General features: G+C 43.1%; 1 protein-coding gene and 1 long non-coding RNA gene across 3 annotated transcripts in view; one reads left to right on the top strand and one right to left on the bottom strand.

Annotated features, from left to right (window-relative positions):
* Positions 1-23,874, top strand: part of robo3 (roundabout, axon guidance receptor, homolog 3 (Drosophila)) — a 609,199-nt gene that overhangs the window by 115,682 nt on the left and 469,643 nt on the right. The gene's annotated exons all lie outside the window — the stretch shown is intronic.
* The window catches only part of LOC134340788 (uncharacterized), an 84,065-nt gene that overhangs the window by 56,389 nt on the left and 3,802 nt on the right, over positions 1-23,874 (bottom strand). Inside the window, exon 2 of the long non-coding RNA XR_010016635.1 lies at positions 15,582-15,684. This is a non-coding gene — a long non-coding RNA (uncharacterized LOC134340788). The remainder of the gene's footprint in view (positions 1-15,581; positions 15,685-23,874) is intronic.

Below are 23,874 nucleotides of genomic sequence, written 5' to 3'. Positions count from 1 at the left end.
TTGTCTGTTTGGGTTAAATGGTCGAAGTGGAAACGATGTCCTAACATAAAGCAAGGATGCCCACTGCCCAAACATCAATTCTTTCAGACAACTGATGTTTCTTCTACCATCAGCCACCAGGGGGCAGTCCAAGCACAAACGTTCAGTGAGAGCTGGGATTGGCCAAATGTTGAATTTCATGTGGTTACTGCTGGGACCTACTTGCTAATTTGCAAGATTGATGTGTTTGCTGCCCATGTTTTGCCACACTGCCTGTCCGTTTATAGCTCCTTAGACCTGTAAGGCAAGGGGTATTACAGTACGGGTGACATGGGAACAAACCACACAGTCGGAGAAAGAACAGTCGAGCAGGCAGGCTCAGGACTGCCTATGAAAAATGCAATTATTCTTGAATGGAATTCTGCCTAGTCAGACCATAGCCAAATCTGGAGGACCAAGCAAAGGTTTTGGTGTCAAGAGGCTGCAGCAGGTGAATGAGGCTAAGGAGCAGGTATGGTGTGCAACTCCTCCCTTGGAGGGTCAGACACCCTGAGCCAATAGGCTGGTCCTGGACTTATTTCCTGGCATAATTTACATATTACTATTTATTTATTTATGGTTTTATATTGCTATATTTATACTCTATTCTTGGTTGGTGCAACTGTAACGAAAACCAGTTTCCCTCAGGATCAATAAAGTATGACTATGACTATGAGTATCGAGGTCAAGAGCCATCTTATCATTCTGGAGACCCATTCAATTGTCTTACAACAGCAGGATAGAAGCAGTCTTTGAGCCTGGTGGTATGTGCTTTCAGGCTTTTGTGTATTTTGCCCAATGGGAGGGGAGAGAAGAGAGAATGTCTGTGGTGGGAGGGGTCTTTGATTGTGCTGGCTCTTTTACTGAGGAACTGAGAAGTGTCGACAGAGCCCACGGACCGAAGGCTGAGATTTCTGTGACTTGAACTGTGTCCGCAATTCCCTGCAGCTTCTTGCGGTGTGGGCGGAGCAATTGTCATACCAGGCCATGATGTATCTAGATTGGACGTTTTATATGGTAAGTCGCTGAGCATCAAAGGGGATTTGCAAATTTTTTTGGGGGACTCCTGAGGAAGTAGAGTTGCTGGTGAGCTTTCTTGGGTATGGCATCTATGTGGTTGGACCAGGAGTGATGTCCACTCCGAGGAACTTGAACCCTTTCAATATCAATACCGCTGATATAGACAGGGAGCATAGGTACCATCACCCTTCCTAACTTCAGCACTGTTGATGTAGACAGGAGCATGTACACTGAGCCCCTTCCTGAAGTAAAAGACCAGCTCTTTTGATTTATTGACATTAAGGGAAAGGCTGTTATCATGAGATGATGTCACTTGGCTCTCGATCTCCTTCCTGTACGCTGACTCATTATTACTTTAGATCTGGCCGACTATGGTGGTACTATCTACATATTTGTAGAAGCAGTTAAAACAGAATCTGACCACATAGTCATGAGAGTACAGGGAAAAAATTAGGGAATTGAGGATGCAGCCTTGTGGGGTGCCAGTCTTGAGGAAAATTGTGGCAGATGTGTTGTGGACTCTCCTTACTGATTCCATTCTGTTGGTCAGAAAGTCAAGGATCAAACTGCAAAGGTCTGGGAATTTGGAGATGAGTTTGTGTTGAAGGCAGAGCTGTATCAATAAACAATCGTCTAACGCCGGCGTCTTTACTGCCCAGATGCTCCAGAAATGAGTGAGATGGTATCTGCGGTAGTCCTGTTTCAGTGGTAGGAAAATTGCAATGGCCTGAGGTTGTCTAGGAGTCTGGAGTTATAGTCATAGTCATACTTTATTAATCCTGGGGGAAATTGGTTTTCGTTACAGTTGCACCATAAATAATAAATGGTAATAGAACCATTAATAGTTAAATAGTAATATGTAAATTATGCCAGGAAATAAGTCGAGGACCAGCCTATTGGCTCAGGGTGTCTGACCCTCCAAGGGAGGAGTTGTAAAGTTTGATGGCCACAGGCAGGAATGACTTCCTATGACGCTCTGTGCTGCATCTCGGCGGAATGAGTCTCTGGCTGAATGTACTCCTGTGCCCACCCAGTACATTCTGTAGTGGATGGGAGACATTGTCCAAGATGGCATGCAACTTAGACAGCATCCTCTTTTCAGACACAACCGTCAGAGAGTCCAGTTCCATCCCCACAACATCACTGGCCTTACGAATGAGTTTGTTGATTCTGTTGGTGTCTGCTACCCTCAGCCTGCTGCCCCAGCACACAACAGCAAACATGATAGCACTGGCCACCACAGACTCGTAGAACATCCTCAGCATCGTCCGGCAGATGTTAAAGGACCTCAGTCTCCCCAGGAAATAGGGACGGCTCTGACCCTTCTTGTAGACAGCCTCAGTGTTCTTTGACCAGTCCAGTTTATTGTCAATTCGTATCCCCAGGTATTTGTAATCCTCCACCATGTCCACACTGACCCCCTGGATGGAAACAGGGGTCACCGGTACCTTAGCTCTCCTCAGGTCTACCACCAGCTCCTTAGTCTTTTTCACATTAAGCTGCAGATAACTCTGCGCACACCATGTGACAAAGTTTCCTACCGTAGCCCTGTACTTAGCCTCATCTCCCTTGCTGATGCATCCAACTATGGCAGAGTCATCCGTAAACTTCTAAAGATGACAAGACTCTGTGCAGTAGTTGAAGTCCGAGGTGTAAATGGTGAAGAGAAAGGGAGACAAGACAGTCCCCTGTGGAGCTCCAGTGCTGCTGATCACTCTGTCAGATACACAGTGTTGCAAGCACACGTACTGTGGTCTGCCAGTCAGGTAATCAAGAATCCATGATACCAGGGAAGCATCCACCTGCATCGCTGTCAGCTTCTCCCCCAGCGAGCAGGGCGGATGGTGTTGAACGCACTGGAGAAGTCAAAAAACATGACCCTCACAGTGCTCGCTGGCTTGTCCAGGTGGGCGTAGACACTGTTCAGCAGGAAGACGATGGCATCCTCAACGCCCAGTCGGGGCTGGTAGGCGAACTGGAGGGGGTCTAAGTGTGGCCTGACCATAGGCCGGAGCAGCTCCAGAACAAGTCTCTCCAGGGTCTTCATGATGTGGGACCAGTCTGTAGTCATTGAGGCCGCTGGGGCGCGACGTCTTCGGCACAGGGACGAGGCAGGACGTCTTCCACAGGTACAGGAACCCTCCGGAGCCTCAGGCTCAGGTTGAATACATGGCGAAGTACTCCACATAGCTGAGGGGCACAGGCTTTGAGCACCCTGGTACTGACACCATCCGGTCCTGCAGCCTTGCTTGGGTTGAGACGTTTCAACTGTCTTCTCGCCTGTTCAGCTGTGAAGCCCACTGTGGTGGTTTCGTGTGGGGAAGGGGTATAGTCATGAGAGCAGGGTGGGGGACTGTGAGGAGGGGTAGGAGGGGAGAGTGGAATATGTGTTGGTTGGGGGCCGACAACAGATGGCTCATGTGTGGGATGGGCAGGGGCCACACTGTCAAATCTGTTAAAGAACAGGTTAAGTTCATTGGCCCTGTCCACACTGCCTTCTGCTCCTCTGTTGCTAGTTTGCCGGAGCCCAGTAATGGTCCTCATTCCCCTCCAGACCTCTCTCATGTTGTTCTGCTGGAGTTTCCACTCAAGCTTCCTCCTGTACCTGTCTTTAGCCTCCCTGATCCTGGCTTTCAGGTCCCTCTGTATTGCCCTCAGCTCCTCCCTATTTCCATCTCTAAACGCCCTCTTTTTAGCATTCAGGATGTCCTTAATGTCCTTTGTCACCCGTGGCTTGTTATTTGAATAACAAAGGACAGTTCTTGTCGGAACATTGCAGTCCACACAGAAGTTGATGTAATCAGTGATACACTCTGTGAGCCCATCAATATCCTCTCCATGTGGCTCACAGATTGCCTGTGTGTCATGACCAGCCTCTGTAAGCCCTTCATGATGTCAAAGTCACCAGGTGGTAGTTATTAAGGCATGGTATCTTGACTTTCTTTGGTACCAGAATAATAGTGGTCTCCTAAAAGCTGGTGAGAACCTCAGATTGAAACAGATGAAGTTACTAGTGGCTGCAAATAACCACGCTTGCTTCTTTGAACAGAATCCAGGGAAACCATCCGGGCCAGTTGCTTCCGTAGGTTCACTCTCCGGAAGATTAACCCACGTCTGCATCAGTGACTGTGAATTCATATGCTTTGGAGACTGTCAATGTGGGTGGTGACCACAAAGGTGACATGGTCTTGTCCTCTTCTTACACTTGTAACAAATCAGGACAGAGTACTTCACACTTCCTGCTCTTCTCCCTCCATTTAGGGGAACATCTGACCTCAGTCACGTTCATCCTGTTACCGTATCATTCTATCATTGACTGAGCTGTATCAGTATTGTCTTTACATCTCCAAGTTCTCCTGACCATACAAGTAACGGAACCAGTGTATGGATTTAAAACCCAGATTTACAATCCACAGAGAACCATAGCGTGTTTCCGGGTTGCTGGAAGAGTTCTCTGTGAGTGAACAGGCATTGTCAACCCCCCCTATGTAATTGCAGCTATTAGGGGTTCTGGTATTTAACAATAAGCCAGAATGGCTAAATATAACAAGCCTCTGGAGACGCTGATCCTGAGATGAGATCGGCATGTAAAATACGAATCACCTCCCCCTTTTGGAGCACTCTATATCAAGAAATTGAAAGGTACCATTTCAGCAGGTCCTTGCCTGACAGTCAAGGTTTCAGTGCTGATGGGTGAGGCCTCAGGGACAGAGCCTGTCTGCCTCTTCCTGTGGATTTCACAGAACAGTGAGGAGAAGGAGGGCAGAGAACAGGATACAGCAGCAGGCTTTATAATTACCTTGAGCAAATAAATATAGTTATTTGGGCTTAAGTGAGTCTCTAATACATGTGCATTTTACATTAGCTCCATAAAATGCTGAAACCCAAGCTACTTGTCAGCGGCAGCCACTGGATCTGCTCTTTATAATTACTGAGCTCTTAAAATGATATGTGGCTGGGCTCTGATTAACCCTTTCAAGGGCAAGTTCTGCTTCCTTCTGGAGTCTCCTAACAGCAGCAAGCTATAACTTTGCTGAAACACTGTCTCCTGCTGAGTAGGCTCTAATTAGCTGGGAAAGCACCTGGTTTGTGCGTAAATGATGATGACACTACTATGGCTGCTGCATCGGTCGGTGGGGTAATACATTATTGGGGCAGGGCACCAGCTGAATGGTACAGAGACAGCAAGGAAGTGGAAATAGGGATGCTGATGTACCTTAGTCTGCTCACATGCTGCTGCTGGTGGGATGACCAGATCAGAAGAAGGGTCTCAACACAAAATGTCCATAGTCCATTCCCCCCGCCACCCCACCACAGATGCTGCCTGACCACTGAGTTCCTCTGGTGGTTTGCTTTTTGCTTATGATACAATATAAGATGTTTTAGAGCAAACTATCCCACCTGAGAATCTACAGGGATCTGAAGCAAGGTGAGAAATATTAAGTTTAGGATTGTGCAGAACAAGTACTGGCTCGAGTCACTTATTCATCTGAGTTGCCAAGTCATTGAGTATTCAGTATTTAAAGCGGAGGTTGATAGGTTCTTGATTTGTAAGGGTGTCAAAGGTTACTGGGAGAAGGCAAGATAATGGGGTTGAGAGGGATAATAAATCAGCCATGATGGAATGGCAGAGCAGACTCGATGGGCTGGATGGCCTTATTCTGCTCCGATGTCTGATAGTTTTATAGTCTTCTTGTGCAGGATGTTCTGTGTAATTCATCCACATCTCCACCAACAAATAAACCAAAATAGATTCAGTCCTAATTTCATGCTGCCGAACTTGCCCCACTTGTTTGGAATCTCATGCACAGATTGTGTTCTCCTCCTCCCTCCTCAACAGAATGTGTAATGTATGTATCTCCTTTTGATTTCTGTCAATCAGAGAAGGGGGATGGATGGGAAGAGAACATTCACAGGCTACACCATAGCCTTATGGAGCTTACAAGGTTCCCCTATTGAGTCCTGGAATAAGGCAAAGGTTCATCACCCTTATGTCAAAGAAAATTGCCAACAGTGGGTTTCTATTGTCAACTCAGCTGCTTCATATGGCTTACTAGGTTGGAGGGGCTGCAACAAGGCATCAAGTAATGGGTGGAGCGAGATTAAATGTTGGATGAGACCCATCTCAATTATTCACTTTCATGAAATGGGTGCAAGAAAATGTTTTGGAAATGTGTTACATGAAATTCTTGTCAGGTCAGACTCCTAATGACATACTCTTGGACATACTGTAAACCAGTGCATCCCATTGCTCATTTGACTGCCTGCCACTTAGCTTGTGCTCCTATCCAAGCTAGCCTCTGTGCATAGACACATAGCAGAAATGTCCAAGGATAGTTTCCCAAGAGCCAATGACCACATTCTTGGAGAGGCAATGGATGCCAATTGGTTACAATGCCTAAAGAATCACCTCAAGTATGAATGAAACTCAGTTAGCCTTATTTTGAAGCATCCAAGGTCAAGGTCAACTTACGTTCAGAGTATTGGTGCAGTGTCTAAGAGACTGGCCTGGCTTACACAACACTAAGTGTAGCTGATTGGTGGAAACTCTCAAAATCACCAGTCATTGAAAGAGCAGAAAATAACAATGACTTGCACGATAAGACATCCCTGGACTTGTAAAGAAAAAGTTATTCTAATTATTTTCTAACAATCATGGCAGTCGCAGCCCTATGGTTGATCTGTTTTTCTCACTAACAAATTTGAGTTTTAAATGTGGTAAAATGTTGTTGTTACTCACTGGCTGGCCTTGTAGATTTCAAAATTAACACCATGAAATATTTTGATAATATTAACAGGCCTTTAGAGTTGAGCAATATGGACTCTTTTGCATTGATCAGTCCCACCTACACATCTCCTCCTTATGTTTTGCAATCCTTTCCTTATCAGATAAATGAAGCAACCAGTTTGCTTCAATAACATTCTCTGCTAGTTTGTTCAAAACCTGATTATCCCTTGGGTGAAAAGGTTTTGTCTGGCTGGCTTCATTACCGACATTGGAACTGTATCTTTAATCATCTGTAGTTTAAGTCTATCATCACAGTGAACAGTTTGCGAGCGTCTCATAATTTCTTTCAGTATCAAAGGCCATTCAGTCTGTTGGGTCTATATCAGCTCACAAAGCAATCCCATCAGCCACTTAATTTCTTGTAACTTTTTCTCTCTCATCAATCCCGGTTTTCCTCGCACCCAGCTACAGGTGTAATTCACACCAGTGAATTAAACTACTTGCACATCTTTGGAATGTGGGAAGAATGCAGTTGGACGTTGACAAGCACTTCCTCCGCAGGTTACCACTGCAGGGTGGGCATGTGGGTGAACGTCCATTTAACTGTGGTTGGTAGCGGAGCTGGAGCAGAAACATTGGCAGTTTTGTCCATGTAACATCACTCCAGAGCAGAGACAAGGCACAATACAGAACAGCGAGGAAGATATGACAAGCCTCCATTTAACAGAAGTCAGGGGTTGAGGAAGAGGGTGTTTTGATAATGCCATTTTTACAAAAATGGTACAGAATTATATTTGAAGTGTATTTTCTTGTTCACAATACAGAGTGATTTCAGTGTCCGATGCCTTCTGTTTGCAATTTGAGTTCAAATATAATTTGTTACAATACCAAAATATAAACTTATAAGCTTACATGCTTTTACACACACACACACACACACACACACACAGATAGCTTATTTGTAAGCTAACTAGTCACCTCCCTATTCCCCTGCCCCCACCTTCGTCCTTTCATAAAACAAAGCTGTGCAAAATATTTCTCAGTAACTTTAATTTAAGCAGCCATTTACAATCATTTTTAGGTAGCTGACCTTTGCTCTTTGAGATTTTTCTGTCAGGGAATGATAATCGTAAGATGAATGCCTGTAAGGATTCAACCTGTATTAATAGGTGCATAGCAGTGGGGGAAGCAGCCAGCAAGGAAGCCTACTAATCCCTTCAATCATAGCCCATGAGCAGTGAAGAGAATTAAAGACCAGTGTGTAAATCCACTTTGAAACATTACACATCAATTTGCAAATGGCACCCATTCCCTCCTTTCCTCCTTCTCCGGGAAAGAAATGATTACAGGTTACTTCAAACAAAAATGATGTAAAGAAACATCCCTCCCCCACCCCCCACCCCATCACTATGTGCTGTTCTCATTCATTGAGATTAAGATCAATATTGCTTGGACTATCTGCAGGAGACTGGATTATTAAGAAATGTACAGCAGGAAATTGTGGGAAGAGTTCAAGAGGTAATCACAGTGATTTAATAAAGTCACACTTTTTACAAGAGGTTGTGGAATTTTGCAGCTGGTTTGAGGATTATTTCCTGCTTTTCTATTCATTTTCTCTATGAACTTCAAATAACATTGGAAGGAACCTTCAGAACCCAGAGGCAAGTGCTGACCAGAGCCTACTTGGGTTGTGCTGTGAGAAGCAAATGTCTAATTAAAAAATTCGTCATTAGAAGATAACATAGACAGCTTTACTGTGTTAAACACTAACAAAAATGTGCAAAACATATTGTGACAGCAGGAAATAGGATAGGAAAAGCAAGGTTTTTAATTATACAGATGGACAGTTGAAGAGATTTTTGGTTCATTAGTCCAGAGGTATTACTCAATGAAGGTTACTGGGGACGAAGGGAGAAAGTGTTACGTTCAAAGGAGGAATGTTGCTTGTTCAGGATGTTAGCCAAGTAGAACTATTTCAGTCAAGGTTGATAGATTAGTGTAAAGTTATAACAGGAAAACGCATTGAAGTGAACGATGGGAGAGATATCAAGATGCCATTAGATATGTTCCAGGAGAGAGTAGGGATTAAAGCTTTTGGCGGCTAAAGTTGGTAGAATGTTAATGTCAAATAGAATAGGGATGTTGTATACTTTGATAATATTAAATACTAAGAGTTGGTTGTGGGCTAAGGCAATGTTGGATTCTGTCGTTGTTTAGTAGTAATATTATGATGGGCACTTTGGCCCAGTTGGTCACTTTGACCTTGTTGCATGCTAAGATTGTGTTGTGTAACAGGACTTTATTTGACATTAGGACTATGCTGAGCACAAAGACCATATTGGGCATTAAGATCCTCTTTGGCAGTAAGACCATGATGAGCACTATGACTGTGTAAAGTACAAATATTATGTTGGGTACTGAGACACGTTGAGCACTAAGGCTGTGCTGGATATGAAGATCTTAGACATAGATCTTAGAACAGTAAGGGCCCTTCAGCCATGATATTGTTCCAACCTAGATAAACCTCTTCCATGATCAAGCAATCTAAGCCTTCCATCCTACACAGCCAAAACCCTCCATTTTCTTACATCCATGTGCCTAAAAGTATTTTAAATATCCCTATTGTATCAGCCTCTACCACACTCCCAGGCAGTGGGTTCCAAGCACCCACCACTCTCTGTGTAAAAAAAAACCTACCTCTGACATCTCCCCTAAATTTTCCTCCACTCACCTTCAATGGATCTCCTCTGGCATTAGCTGTTCCCTCTACCAATGCCACTCATAATCTTATAGATCTTTATCAAGTTTTCTCTCATATTCCAAAGGGAAAAGGTCCAGCTCTTGCAATCTTTCCTCATAAGACATGTTTTTTAATCCAAGCAGCATCCTGGTAAATGTTCTTTGCGCCCTCTATAAAGCTTCCACGCGCTTCCTATGAACAGTTAGACACCAGAAATGTGAAGAGCACTATGACCACATTGGGCACAAAAACAGTGTTGAACAATAAACTTGTGATGAGCAACAAGTCTGTCTTAGGCTACAAGAATTCTTTAGGTACTAAAACTGTATTAGATTCTAAGATCATCTTGTACACTTTGATCCTATTGGGCTCAGAATCAGAATCAGGTTTAATATCACTGGCATATGTCGTAAAATTTGTTGTTTTGTGGCAGCAGTACATTGCAATTTATACAATATTAATAAAAAACTATACATTGCAATATATACATTAATATATACGAATCCCTATATATATATAATTAAATAAGTAGTGCAAAAAGAGACCAAAAAAAGGGAGATAATGTACAGTACGTGGGTTAAGTGTCCATTCAGAAATCTGATGGTGGAAGCTGTTTCTAAAGCATTGAGTGTGAGTCTTCAGGCTCCAGTATCTCCTCTTTGTTGGTAGTAATGAAAAAACAGCATGTCTGGGTGATAAGATTCCTTAACGATGGATGTCATCTCTAAGATCTTATTGGACATTGACATCATGTTGAGCCCTAAATCTGTATTGGGCATTAAGATAGGGACTGTAACAAGTAAGGTAGGGACTGTGTTAGTCTCTAAGATCATATTTGGTCATATAACTTTGAATATGGTAGTCACTAAGATCAAGTGGAATACTAAGACTGTATTAGATAACAATACCTTGTTAGGAAGCGAGTCTGTGTTGAGCTGTAAGATTGTGTTGAGTTGAGAATTGTGTTGGACAATAAGATCTTGTTGAGAGCTAAAAATGTGCTGGGTTCTAAAATCATAGAGGCATCGTAAACTTTATGCCACCTTAAAAGTTTCTTCCCTCAGGCAGTTAATCTAGTTCTAGTTCTCCTCCACCCTCCCAACATCACCTCTATCTGTTACCTCATTCACTGCACTGCTCTGTGAATGTAGACACTTTAAACTACTTTTTATGGTGCTGTTTACATCTTAAATACATACTGGAATTTATGTATTTAGGCACGTTTTATTCCATATCTATACTTTAACCTCTAACTTTACTTTTTATATATTTTTTATTCTTCATAATTGTTGAAAATTGTTGTTTTTGTTTCTTGTTGTGCCAACACACCACAGCAAATTCCCAATACATGTAAATGTACAGTATATGGCAAATGAAGTTGATCCTGGATCCTTGACTTTGTTAAGCACAAAGACTATTATCAGATTTTGAGACAACATTGGGCACTATGCAGTGTTAGGCGACATGATTATATCTACCACAAGGATTATATATTTAATTTACGCTGCCCCAGCAACCCCCCGACAACTCTGATTAACCCTAACCTAATCACGGGTCAATTTACAATGATCAATTAACCTACATGATTAGGGAGGAAACTGTAATGCCCGGGGAAGCCCACACATTCTACGGGGAGGACATAGAAAGACTCCTTACAAACGGCGCTAGAATTGAACTCTGAACTCTGAACTCTGACGCCCTAGCAACTAGCGTCGTGCTAACTGCTACACTACTGTGGCACCCAAAGTGATTTTTTTTTACTAAGATCACTTTGGGCAATAAAACATTCTACTTTTTCTTGAAATGATGCTTTCATTTTAAAAAAGAATAGTGATAGCACTTGCTATTCACCTGAATATCGATGATCGTTTACAGTAAGTGCTGTGATCTACATACAGTTCTTTGTCAAAGAAGTAATCTTAGTTCAAGGACAGTCTCTGAGAAATGTGACTAAATTCTCAGGGAATTCTTTCACAATTATCATCTGTTACATTTATGTTTCTTCATTTGATTAATGCTTTGCAACAGTGGTACCTGCATGTAGTGGGATTGGTAAGCCAGCACCACAAGTAGTTGCAAAAAAAGAGAAGTGACCATTTTAGTAGGGAGGTTGCAACACTGGGAATCAATGCCATTCGATTAACCTCTGAGATCATGTTGGGAAACAGGGTGAGACAGGGGTTTCCATTATTAGCTGAGTCCTTGATGGTTACATTTATATGTGCCTTATCACATCAGTGAAACAGATCAATGCATTTTATACAAGGCATCAGTGCTTGGATACAGAGCCATTATTTTATAGGCAAACACATTAGTCTCTGACCACTAGCCATGTCCCACAAAGAGCATGGAGATCGATTAAACTGTTTCCAGATCTTTGGTTGAAAGAGGAATGTATTAGGAAACCATTCAGTCTCTTTCTCATTTCCAGTTAAGCCACATCTTATCTACACTGTACCCTCACTTATTCTATGATCCATAACTCTGGCATTGCAAAAGTCTACCTAGTTATGAAGATGTGAACAAAAGAATTCAGAGCAGGAATAGACATTTAATGCTTTATGCCTGCTCTGACATTGAATAATATCGTGACTGATCTGATTAGAACTTCAAATTTTCATTCTTGTCTATTCACGGTAACCCTTCACCTCTGCTAATCAGATTTCTATCTACCTTTGCCTTAAAATTTTTCAAAGTCTGCTTCTATTGTCCTTTGAGGGAGCAAGAGACATCTAAGAGCAAAAATATCTCATCTCAGTCTTTAACAGTAGGTTCTTCACATGAGGAAGCATTCCTCAACATCCACCCTGTCGAGGCCTCTTAAGATCTTGTATGTTACAATGAAGTTGTCCCTCAGTACTTTAAACTTCAGTGAATATAAGCTGATGATCCCCAATATTTCCTTCTTAGGTAACCGACCCATTCAAGATATCCTCTGGTAAATTTTCTCTGAAATCTTTATTGATTGAACCAGTATCCATGGTGCTGATCGTGAAATCCCAAACTTCTCATATCAGTGCCATTAATTTTTCATCCCAATATGGGACCAATATATGTATATGTATCAGGAGAGATGAGTGCTGGGAGGATCAAAGTTGCAGGGACAGAAGAAGCCAGTGAAGGAAGAAAGCAGAGCATGGATTGTACGTTCTGACATGAGGAAGCATAGCACCTTTACCCTTTCTACCAGTGGCTTTTATCCTGTATTACTGTGTTCAGCGGAGAGAAAGCTTTGTATTTAGTTGGGGGGGAGGGAAGGGAAGGTTCAAGAAGTAAATCAAGAAGCAACCAGATGTGGGAGCAACACTGGGCACATTGTCTGAGAGCAGGAAGCCTACAAGCTTTGGTAAGCAGGACAGGAAAAGGCTAGGGAGATGGGACTGCTGCACAGGAGGGGACTGGAATCTGTCAATGAATTACTATGTGCACCACTGGGGTCTTGCAGTGACCAGTGACCGCCACCTCCTGCCCTGTCACTCTCGGTGCTGAGTTCAAAAAACAAAAGTGTGTTTACTCAGTATCTACAGCAGCCTCCAACTGTTTGAGAAATCTAATCTACTTTGAACCACAAAAAGCTCAGATACTGATGCCAGAAGAAGTAATTCTTCAGGGCCAGCCATTGATTAGATCTCAGTTTATATCGGAACTCAATCTTCTTAGATGTTCAAGCTTCTTATCTGCTTCACCAGCCATTTATATCTGTCTCTCATCTGTTTTTCCCTTGTTGGATAGAATGAAGCTGTTTGACCCATCAGGTTTTTGCCAGTTTTCAGAGCAATCCCATTGCCCCACAACATGTTCTCTCTCCTGCCACTCAGCAGCCAATTAACCTGCCAGTGGGCCTCTTGCCCTCGGGGATGTGAGAGGAAACCGTAGTGCCTGGGAAAAGCACACGAGGTCACAGGGAGAATGTGCATATGCCACACAGAGTGCACTTGAGGTTAGGATGGAGCCCAGGTTTCAAGAGATGACCAGATACCTTGCCGACCCCAGTAACTCCCATCCACAAATATCTGCTCAAAGGAGACTTCCCATTAGTCAGGGAAAGGAAAGCCAGCTGGTTTTTCCCCACTAGTGACAGGCACAGGTTAGACAATGGGATCCAAACTTCCCATCATGCCTGCCACGATCAACACCTCTGTTCCGTGATCGTCCAGCAGTTGAGTAGGGACCAGGTCAGTGGACAACTTCCAGAAAACACAATGAACTACTGACAATTAATTGAAGCATGAATTTACAAGAAAGTAAAGGAAGTTACACAGGAAACAACTGCACTTACCTTTTTGTAAGGTTGCCAACCCTATTCAAATGAATGAGCCTCCACGAGATGGACTTGCAATGGCTAATGTATGAGGGGTACCAATCCCACCACTTTGTGAGTTACAGAACACAATGGGGTGTCCAGCGTATGCTGTACTTCTGGTCTGTGTGTGTGCTGAATGCTCGCACTGTATCAACAATGTACCAAACAGTTAATCAAAAAAGTTCCAAGTTCAAAGCACATTTATTATCGAAGTACAGTATGTATACATTATACAACCTTGAGATTCGTCTCCTTACAGGCAGCCACAAAACAGAAACCCAAAAGAACCCAGATAAGAAAAGAAGACTGTCGAACACCTAATGTGCAGAGAGGAAAAAAAAAATCATGCAAACAATAACTGCAAGCAAATAGCGTTCTGAACTCAAATCCGGAGAGTCCCACAGTTCAACATAGTTGAGTGCAGAGCCGAGTCGTGGAGCAACGATCTGTTCGTCCTGTCCCTCGCATCGGGCCCCAACACCCTGACCTTTCCAAATGTCGAGTTCACTCTCCTCAATATGCTCTGGGGCCTGGACACTGCCGCCTCGATTCGGCCTGTACCTGACCTTTCTGATTCAGCCCAGTGCTTAAGTCAATCAAACATAGAGCAGTACAGCCCAGGAACAAGCCCTTCGGCCCATGATATTGTGCTGATCTAACTAAACCGGTAATCAAATGCCTAACTAAATGCATCCCTTCTGTTTACATAGTCCATATCCTGCTACGCTCCACACATTTATGTGCCTATCTAAGTATCCTGATGAAGGGTTTCAGCCCGAAACGTTGACTGTTCCACACATCCCCTTTGAGCTTACTCCACTCACTTTAAGTACATGTCTTCTACTATTAGATTAGCATTAGTGATCATCAGCACAGTCTGGTTCAGCACTTATTCTTAAAGTAGCAGTGATCAGGTTGCTGTTTATGGCAACTGGCTGTGCACAAATCGTAAACACAAGAGATTCTGCAGATGCTGGAAATCCAGAGCTGATATATTGACTCTTTATTCCTCTCCATTGATTTTGCCTGATCTGCTGAGTTCCTCCAGCATTTTGTGTGTGTAGCTGTGCACAAATGGTTGCTTCACTTCTGTAGTTCAAGTATCTAGACTTAGCATCTCTAAGGTGTCTGTGATCCTGAGCTTGTGAAGAGACACAGAAAATAAGTAAGGGTTTCTTTCATTAAATGTTTGTTGATATCACCCACTGCCATTCAGAGCTGATAGCCTTTTAACAAACTATTTTGAGGTTGTATGGGAATGAGAGATTATATTGTTCTCTTTGCTTTTTCTTTTAATCCTTCAGTTTCTCCAGGAATTTCCGGCTTGCTGTTAAACTCTCCCTCCTATACATCCCCAACCAATTCCCACCCTCACAGATCCACCACTGTGCAGCTTCCCACCCTTCCCCACAACCTATCCCACCACCTATCCTGACATCTCTCCAACCTGTCATCCAGATCTGTGCTCCCTTCACTGACCATAGATGAAGCTCACATGCCAGCTGAAGAAAAAGTGTCTTCATTTCCTTCTTCAAAGGTGTCAAGGAAAAATAAAACAGTTATATGACCTAGCTAATGACAGGGGAGCACTGACAGTTACTTCCTTGCTGATATTTTGAGTGTCATCTTGTTAACTTCTGTATAGGAAGGCTGTTACAGCCAGACCTTAAAATCAGTGTCCTGTTTCACTGCTCAGAGCAGACCCAAAGGGAAAAGGCAATATAATGCCTGGGTGATGACCATGAAGCTCCTCAATTGTCGTAAAACCTTACCTGCTTCACTAATTTTCTATAGGGAGAGTCATCCATGTGTTCTCATGTTCCTGTCCAGTCAGGCATACAGTGTGATTCCAGGCACATCAACGCGAGCAACCCACTGGAAAGTTCAGAAGACATTTTGTGAAGGTCAATAAGTGTTGAACCAGTGAATAATGCTCACAAATCATGAAAGTCTGAAATGTAAGAAGACAGGTAAGAAGCAAAAGACAGTAGTCTTTCTACACAGTAGTCTTTCTACAGATACATGGCAGAGAGCATCCTTAAATGCTGCATTACTGTGTGGTACAGAAACTGGAACTGGAAGTCTCTACAATGGGTAGTCAAAACTGCCCAACATCAGCACTGTCATCAAGGACAAACTGTACATACAGAAATGTGCCAGAAAAGGGCCAGTAACATCATGAAGGATCCCAGCCACCCTGCTCATGAACTGTTTGTCCCACCGCCATCAGGAAGGAAGCTACGTGACATCCCATGCCAGGACGACCAAACTCAAAACAGTTACTTTCCCCAAGCAGTGAGGCTGATCAACACCTCCACCTACTAACCCACCCCTCCACACCACTACGTTATCATTCCCTGTCAGTCACCTTATGTACAGACACTCCTGTGCCTAGTGTCACCTTATGGACAATCATGTATATAAGCTTATGTATTTATATTTAGTGTATATTTTAATTATTGTGTTCTTTATCCTAATGTAATGCATCAGATCCAGAGTAACAATTATTTCATTCTGGTTTACACTTGTGTACTGGAAATGATGCTAAACAACCCTGAATCTTGATTCTTGAACCTGTACACATGCTCATAGATGCAAATATCTAATCAGCCGATTATGTGGCAGCAACTCAATGTGTAAAAGCATATAGACATGGTCAAGTGGTTCAGTTGTTATTAGTAGCAAACATCAGAATGGGGAAGAAATGTGATCTGAGTGATTTTGACTCTAGAAAGATTGTTTGTGCTAGATGGGGTGGTTTGAGTATTTCAGAAACTGCTGATCTGGGATTTTTGCATGCAACAGTCTCTAGCGTTTACAGAGAATGGTGTGAAAAACAAAAAAAAAATCCAATGAGTGGCAGTTCTGTGGGCGAAAGTGACATGTTACCGATGAAGGTCAGAGGATCGGTGGTTGGATAGATATTGGAGTCAATCCTCAAGGACGAGGTTATGAAATACCTCGAGGTGTATGACAAGATAGGCCGAAGCCAGCATGGTTTCATGAAGGGAAGATCCTGCCTTACCAACTTATTGGAATTTTTTGAGGTAATCTCGAATAAGATTGACAAGGGAGAGGCTGTGGATGTTGTGTATTTGGATTTTCAAAAGGCCTTCGATAAGGTGCCGCATATGAGGCTGCTTAATAAGATGAGAGCCCATGGAATAATAGGAAAGATATTGAAATGGGTGGAGCATTGGCTGATAGGCAGAAAGCAAAGGATGGGAATAAAGGGATCCTATTCTGATTGGTTGCCGGTTACTAGTGGTGTTCCGCAGGGGTCGGTGTTGGGGCCGCTTCTTTTTACGATGTATATCGATGATTTGGATTATGGATTAAATGGTTTTGTGGCCAAGTTTGCAGATGACACCAAGATAGGTGGAGGAGCAGGAAATGTTGAAGAAACGGAAAGGTTGCAGAGAGACTTAGTCAGTTTAGGAGAGTGGGCAAAGAAATGGCAGATGAGATACAACGTTGACAAATGTACGGTTGTACATTTCGGAAGAAGAAATAATCGGGCAGATTATTATTTAGATGGGGAGAAGATTCAAAAATCGGAAGTGCAAAGGGACTTGGGGGTCCTCATGCAGGATACCCTAAAGGTTAACCACCAAGTTGGATTGGCGGTAAGGAAAGCGAATGCTATGTTGGCATTCATTTCAAGAGGAATAGTGTATAAGAGTAAGGAGGTGTTGATGAGGCTCTATGGGGCATTAGTGAGACCTCATTTGGAAAACTGTGTGCAGTTTTGGGCCCCCTATCTTAGAAAGGATATACTGATGTTGGAGAGAGTTCAGAGAAGATTTACGAGGATGATTCCTGGAATGCAGGGTCTAACATATGAGGAGCGTCTGTCGGCTCTTGGATTGTATTCATTAGAGTATAGAAGAATGAGAGGGGATCTCATAGAAACGTTTCGAATGTTGAAAGGGTTGGACAGAGTAGATGTGGAAAGGTTGTTTCCCTTGGTGGGTGAGTCCAGGCCAAGAGGCCATAGTCTTAGAATTAGAGGGTACCCAGTTAAAACAGAGAAGAGGAGAAATTTTTTTAGCCAGAGGGTCGTGGATTTGTGGAATTCGTTGCCACATATGTCTGTGGAGGCCCGATCATTGAGGGTGTTTAAGGAGGAGATTGACAGGTATCTAATTAGTCAGGGTATCAAGGGATATGGGGAAAAAGCTGGAAATTGGAACTAGATGGGTGAATAGTTTAGCTCATGGGGGAGCTGCAGAGCAGACTCGATGAGCCGAATGGCCTACTTCTGCTCCTTTGTCTTGTGATCTTGTGATCTTGTGAGAATGGCCAGACTAGTTCAAGCTGATAGAAAGGTGACAGTAATTCAAATTTACCACATGTTACAACAGTGATGTGCAGAAGAACATCTCTGAACACACAACACTTTGAACCTTGAAGTGGATGGACGACAGCAGCAGAAGACCACACACATATACCCAGTTGCTACTTTATAGGTGCAGCAGGCCAGTGATTGGGGTTCAATTCGCAATGCAGTCTGTAAGAGGTTTGTACATTCTCCCCATGGCCACCTGGGTTTCCTCTGGCTACTCAGGTTTCCTCCCACATTCCAAAGACGTACCGTTTAGGGTTAGTAAGTTGTGGGAATGCTATGTTGGTGCTGGAAGCATGGCGACTCGCGCAGGAGGCTCCCAGCACAACCTCAGACTGTCTTGGTCTTTGACACATGACTCATTTTACTCTCTGTTTTGATATTTCAATGTACACGTGATAAATAAACAAAATCTCATCTTACGAGGCAAAAACAAAAACACAATAACAACTGGACAAAAATATTTGGAACATTTCACTCTAATGTCTTTGGTTAGCTGATCTACAGATCAGTTTGGAACTGCCTTAGATGACAAATTACATACCATATTCATGGTCCAATTTTCCTGAATGTGGGCTCAAATTGTAACATCATAGAAATTTTAATAGACTATAGGAGGCCATTTAGCTTTTCATGCAGGTGTTGGACAAGGAGAAGTGAAGCAGTCTTGTGCAATTAGACAGCTAGGTACTGTTTAAATCAATGAGCTGTTTTAATTATACTACTTCTCCGGCAGTGAGATTCAGACCCTGACCATCTTATGGGTGAAAAATTAATTAGGATCTCCTCTTTAACGGTTATGTTCCCCGGTTTTATCCACCTTTTTGTTAAGGGGAATAGATTGTTCCTATTTACTCTATTTAAGCCCCTCATTTTTATACACATCAATTGAGTATCCATTCAATTTCCTCTGCTGGTAAGAAAACAACCTAAGTTTCTTTATTCTTTCTTAATAGTTAAATTCTTCCAATCCTACTGTCAACTTGCTCTCCACCCTTTCCAGTGTAGTGACATTCCTGTAAGGTGGTCATTCAAACTGTTTGCAGGATGCCTGGTGAAGTTACTCCCAAGGAGCTATTCGGAAGCGAGTTCACGGTTCAGACACAGTGACAATAAAGGAATGGTGATAAATTTCTGTCAGGATGGTGTCCAGCTTGGAACAGAACTAGTAGCTGGTGTTACTGCTGCTCTTGCTTCACTTCTTTGATGATAGAGATTGTGGATTTGGCTGACGGAAAGTGAGTCCATCGTTCTTTGATGTGCCCGGGTCCGTTCCTAACAAGATCCTCTTGCACAGCTCAGTAAGCAGGTGTTGATTCCCAGCTTGGTCGTAATGGAGAGTAAGGGACAGATTAGACCATGAGGTTACAGACTGTACATCCTCCCGCTGCTGACAGACCATGGCATCTCATGGGTGGCCGGTTTTGAGCTGCCACATCTGTTCTGAGCTGGATCAAGTTATAGCAAAAACTCCCTTCTCTTACTTTCTCAGTGCTACCTAATGAATATTTCATGTGCTTTTTTAAACATCTTATTGCCCTGTTCTGCTCTCTTTCAGGATCAGAGATAACAGATAGCTCAAAGGCCAGGGCCACATCCCTTTCCATCCATAACAGCATGTGCAACTGCCAGTCTTCCATACAACCTGGCCCAGGCCTGCGCCCTGGAAACCTTCCAAGGCGCAAATCTATTGTCTCATGAGACTAACGGATGCCTATAATATTATCCACCTGAAAGAATAAGTTGTTTGTTCATTATGTGCCATTTGATATGACATGGGTGATGATGGTCTTTCCATGACCATAACTGCTCTTGGCAAATTTTTCTATAGACATGGTTAGCCATTGCCTTCTTCTGGGGAGTGTCTTTCCAAGACTGGGTGTTCCCAGCCATTATCAATACTCTTCAGAGGTTGTCTGCCTGGTGTCAGTTGTCACATAACCAGGACTTGTGATATGTACCAGCTGCTCTCACGGCTACACCTTGCCCAAGGGTGACCTGCAGGCTAGCAGAGAGAAGGAGCACCTTACACCTCTTTTGGTAGAGACGTATCTCCACCCTGCCACTCCGAAGAATAAGTCAGTTCTTTTTAAATATATCATTCAAGGGAGAGTTTCTGACAGAGCAGCACTGCCTCAGCATCAGATGAAAATGTACTTGGGCTTGAAACTTAACTTTGTGTCAAATGGAAGAGATTATTATCACTGAGCCAAGTTGACACAGGGACAGAGGGGAAGAAGGCAACATCATCATGCTTATCATAAACTGTATGCCATGTTGGTTTCACTGGAGAAGCTGGATAACCTGGTTATCCATCGAAATTGTAAAAGTCATCATTACTAACCATCTTGCTCTCACTGGATACATTTTGTGAAAACAGTTGCAAAGCTACGTGACTGTCATCATTTCTGATACTCTGTGCAAAAATGACATCTCATCATAATCATCAGTACTTTGATTGCAATATATGTGGAAAGCACCAATTGTTAATTAAATTGTTGCTTAAAGGTTTATGGGTTTGCTAAAGAATTAGGAATCTCCAGCAGCTATTGAAAAATTCACCTTCAGAAAAGAAGCATTCTTTTATTTACCCATTGGTGAAATCAGTTTGTGCTCTCCTGGGGGAATAATTGGACAAGTATTTGAAAAGACACCAGCATCTAACAATAGACTGAAGCTCTGTTCCATCAATGCCTTCTCTACCCTCAAGAATTTCAAATTCAAGTTCAAGCTTATTGTCATTTGACTGTACATAATATACAACCACACAAAACAACATTCCTCCGGACCGCAGTGCACCCACAAAACATATATCATACCAAGCACATAAAATATTACCACAAGTAAGTTAAAATATAATTCAAAGTGTATGTTGCGCACAGCACAGGTAAACAGTAAGTGACGAGATCTCAGTAGTGGTAGGGTAGTCATTAGTCTCACAGCCTGAGGGAAGAAGCTGTTACCCTGCCTGGGAGTCCTAGTCCTGATGCTCCTGTACCTCCTTCCTGAGGGTAGTGGATCAAAAAGATTGTGGGATGGTGTCTACAATGCTCCTGGTAAATGTCACAGATTGGGGGAGGGAAACCCTGGTAATGCTCTCAGTTGATTTTCAGTATCCTCTGTAAAGTCTTGTGGTCTGAAGCCTTGCAACCTGCGTACCACACAATGACGCAGCCAGACAGAATACTTGATGGTGCTCCTGTAGAAAGTTGTTAGAATGGGAGCGTGGGAGCCTTGCACACTTCAATCTCCTCAGAAAGTGTAGATGCTGCCGAGTTTTCTTGACTAGTGAGGAGGTATCGTGGGCCCAGGTTAGATAATCTCTTATGTGCACACCAAGGAACTTTGCGCTCGCTCTTCACTCTCTCCACGGCAGAACCATTGATGTGCAATGGAGAGTGGTCGACTGCGCCTTCCTGAAGTCCACTGTCATCTCCTTTGTCTTGTTCACGTTGTTGTTCTCGCAGCATTTGACAAGCCTCTCTACCTCCTCTCTGTACGCCAACTCATCATTGTTGTTGAAGAAGCCAGCCCCTGTTGTGTCATCAGCAAACTTAATACGGTTTGAGCTGGATCTGGCCGTGCAGCCATTGAATCAGCAGCCTCTCCGTCAATTTCCACCAATTCTGCCCCTGGAGAAATCGAAGTCAGGTATTCCCCAATATATCTAGTACTGTACCTGGAAGACACCAATCAGCTGATTAATCGTTGTGGGGGGGAGGATTCTGAGTTTCCAGGTGCAGCCATTTTCAAGCCCACATTCTGCCAAGGCCATTCTCCACGATATGGTGGGTGTTCATATGAACACAACTTTAGCCCCGAGTACAGACTCCGCAATGTTATTGGATACAGCTGTTAGAGCGTTCTTGTGTCAGCTTGAATCTAAGCTCCAAATATCAGCCATGAATGGCTGTGAAGTGGGCAGCAGGAGAGATGTAGGATGGATGGGTGAGGGAAGTGCTCCAGTGTCCAGTTGAACATGAACCATGGGAACTTCCTATGGATAGGCTCTCTTCTGCCTTGGTAATTAATCAGCTGAAGGAGCAGTGTGAGATAGCAAGAACTTGCAACACTTATAAATGCCTTATTACCATCGCAAGCTAGACTTGTGTCAGCTGTAGAAATAGATCCGGTACGAAAACATTTCCAAGTAATCTAATAAGCCATGTAGTGGATTATCACAGGCATTCATTCTGTGTTTCAAAACTCCATATGTTTAGGATCAACAGTGATGTGGTATCTTGTACTTTCTTTGAGTTTCATCTTCCAGTTCAATCTACACCTTGTGGCATATATCCCCCCCACCACCCTGATTCTCCAATAATCATGCAATCTCAAAAGGGTGGCCAAAGAAAATCTTTAGCAAGTTTAAGCGAGAAAACAATTAGGAGAATATTGTTCAAATATTCAGAGGTTTCTCAATCAATAGCATGCTGAGATTTACCTTTTTCATGGAGAATGATCTTCCTTGACTTCCTGTGATATGTTAGGCACGCCGATATTTTAATTACCCTGGACTTGTGTCATTGACCAGACTTGGTCATTGTCAACGGTTTTCCAAACAGGTTGGCATGAGGGGCTTTGCAAATGTGATGCCTCCATGAGCGTAGCCACACCCCACTTTCCCCACGATCTCCCAAGGGTGGCATATTGGCAGAGCACATTGAGCTGCTGCCTCACAGCTCAGTGACCCAGGTTGCAACCTGCCCTCCAGCACTCGCCGCGTGGAGTTTGTACGTTTTCCATCTGACAGCATGGGTTTCCTCTGAGTGCTCCAGATTCCTTCTGCTGCTCAAAGGTACAAGGCTTGAGAGATTAATTGGCCTCTGCAAGTTAAACCTGGTGTATAGGTAGATGATAGACAGAGTTGATGGAATGTAAGGGGAATAAAATGGATTGGAGTATGATTCATATGGTCAACACAATCTCTATAACTGTCCCTCCCTCAATCATCAGGCTCTTGGACAAAAGGGGATAACTACACTCACTTGCCCATCCATTGAGATGTTCCCACAACCAATGACCTCACTTTAGGGTCTCTTTATCTTGTTATCTCATGTTCTCGTTATTTATTGATATTTATTTATATTTGCATTTGCACAGTTTGTTTTCTTCTGCACTCTGGTTGATCTTTCATTGATCCTACTCTATAGATTTGCTGAGTATGCCTGCAGGAAAATGAATCTCAGGGTTGTGTATGATGACTTAGATGTACTCTAATAATAAAATTTATTTGGACTTTGAACCCTGTAACTTGCTATTCTTTCTACTACAGTTGTTGTCCTTGGATTGTCACTGGGCCAGAAGAAATGGGAGTTCTGTGAAGCGAATGGAGAATTACTTGGGAATTATCTTACATATTGCTCTGCAGAATGCTTCATCACAGAGCCTACAGACAATGTAAATGAGCCCGATTGTCACATATGCATGCAACCTAAACTCAAACCAGATATTTCTGGAAATACTTAGCTATCGGGCAGCATCTATGGAAAGAGAAATAGAGATGACATAACCAAGAAAGGGGGGAAAAAGGGTTGATTGTAAGTTGCAGAGAAACTGGAAGAAGGATGGATAGGACAGGGTTGCCATGGTGATAAGCTGTTGGGGAAACAATATGATTGATGGGTTAATGAGGGAAGTTAAGAGAGAGAGAGAGAGAAAAGGGGGAGTAAGAGGAGAGAGGGAGGGAGAGGAAGAGAGAGAGAGAGAGAGAGAGAGAG

This window comes from Mobula hypostoma, chromosome X2 (assembly GCF_963921235.1).
Source record: "Mobula hypostoma chromosome X2, sMobHyp1.1, whole genome shotgun sequence".
NCBI classification, from domain to species: Eukaryota; Metazoa; Chordata; class Chondrichthyes; order Myliobatiformes; family Myliobatidae; genus Mobula; species Mobula hypostoma.
This window is presented reverse-complemented; position numbering and strand designations above follow the sequence as displayed.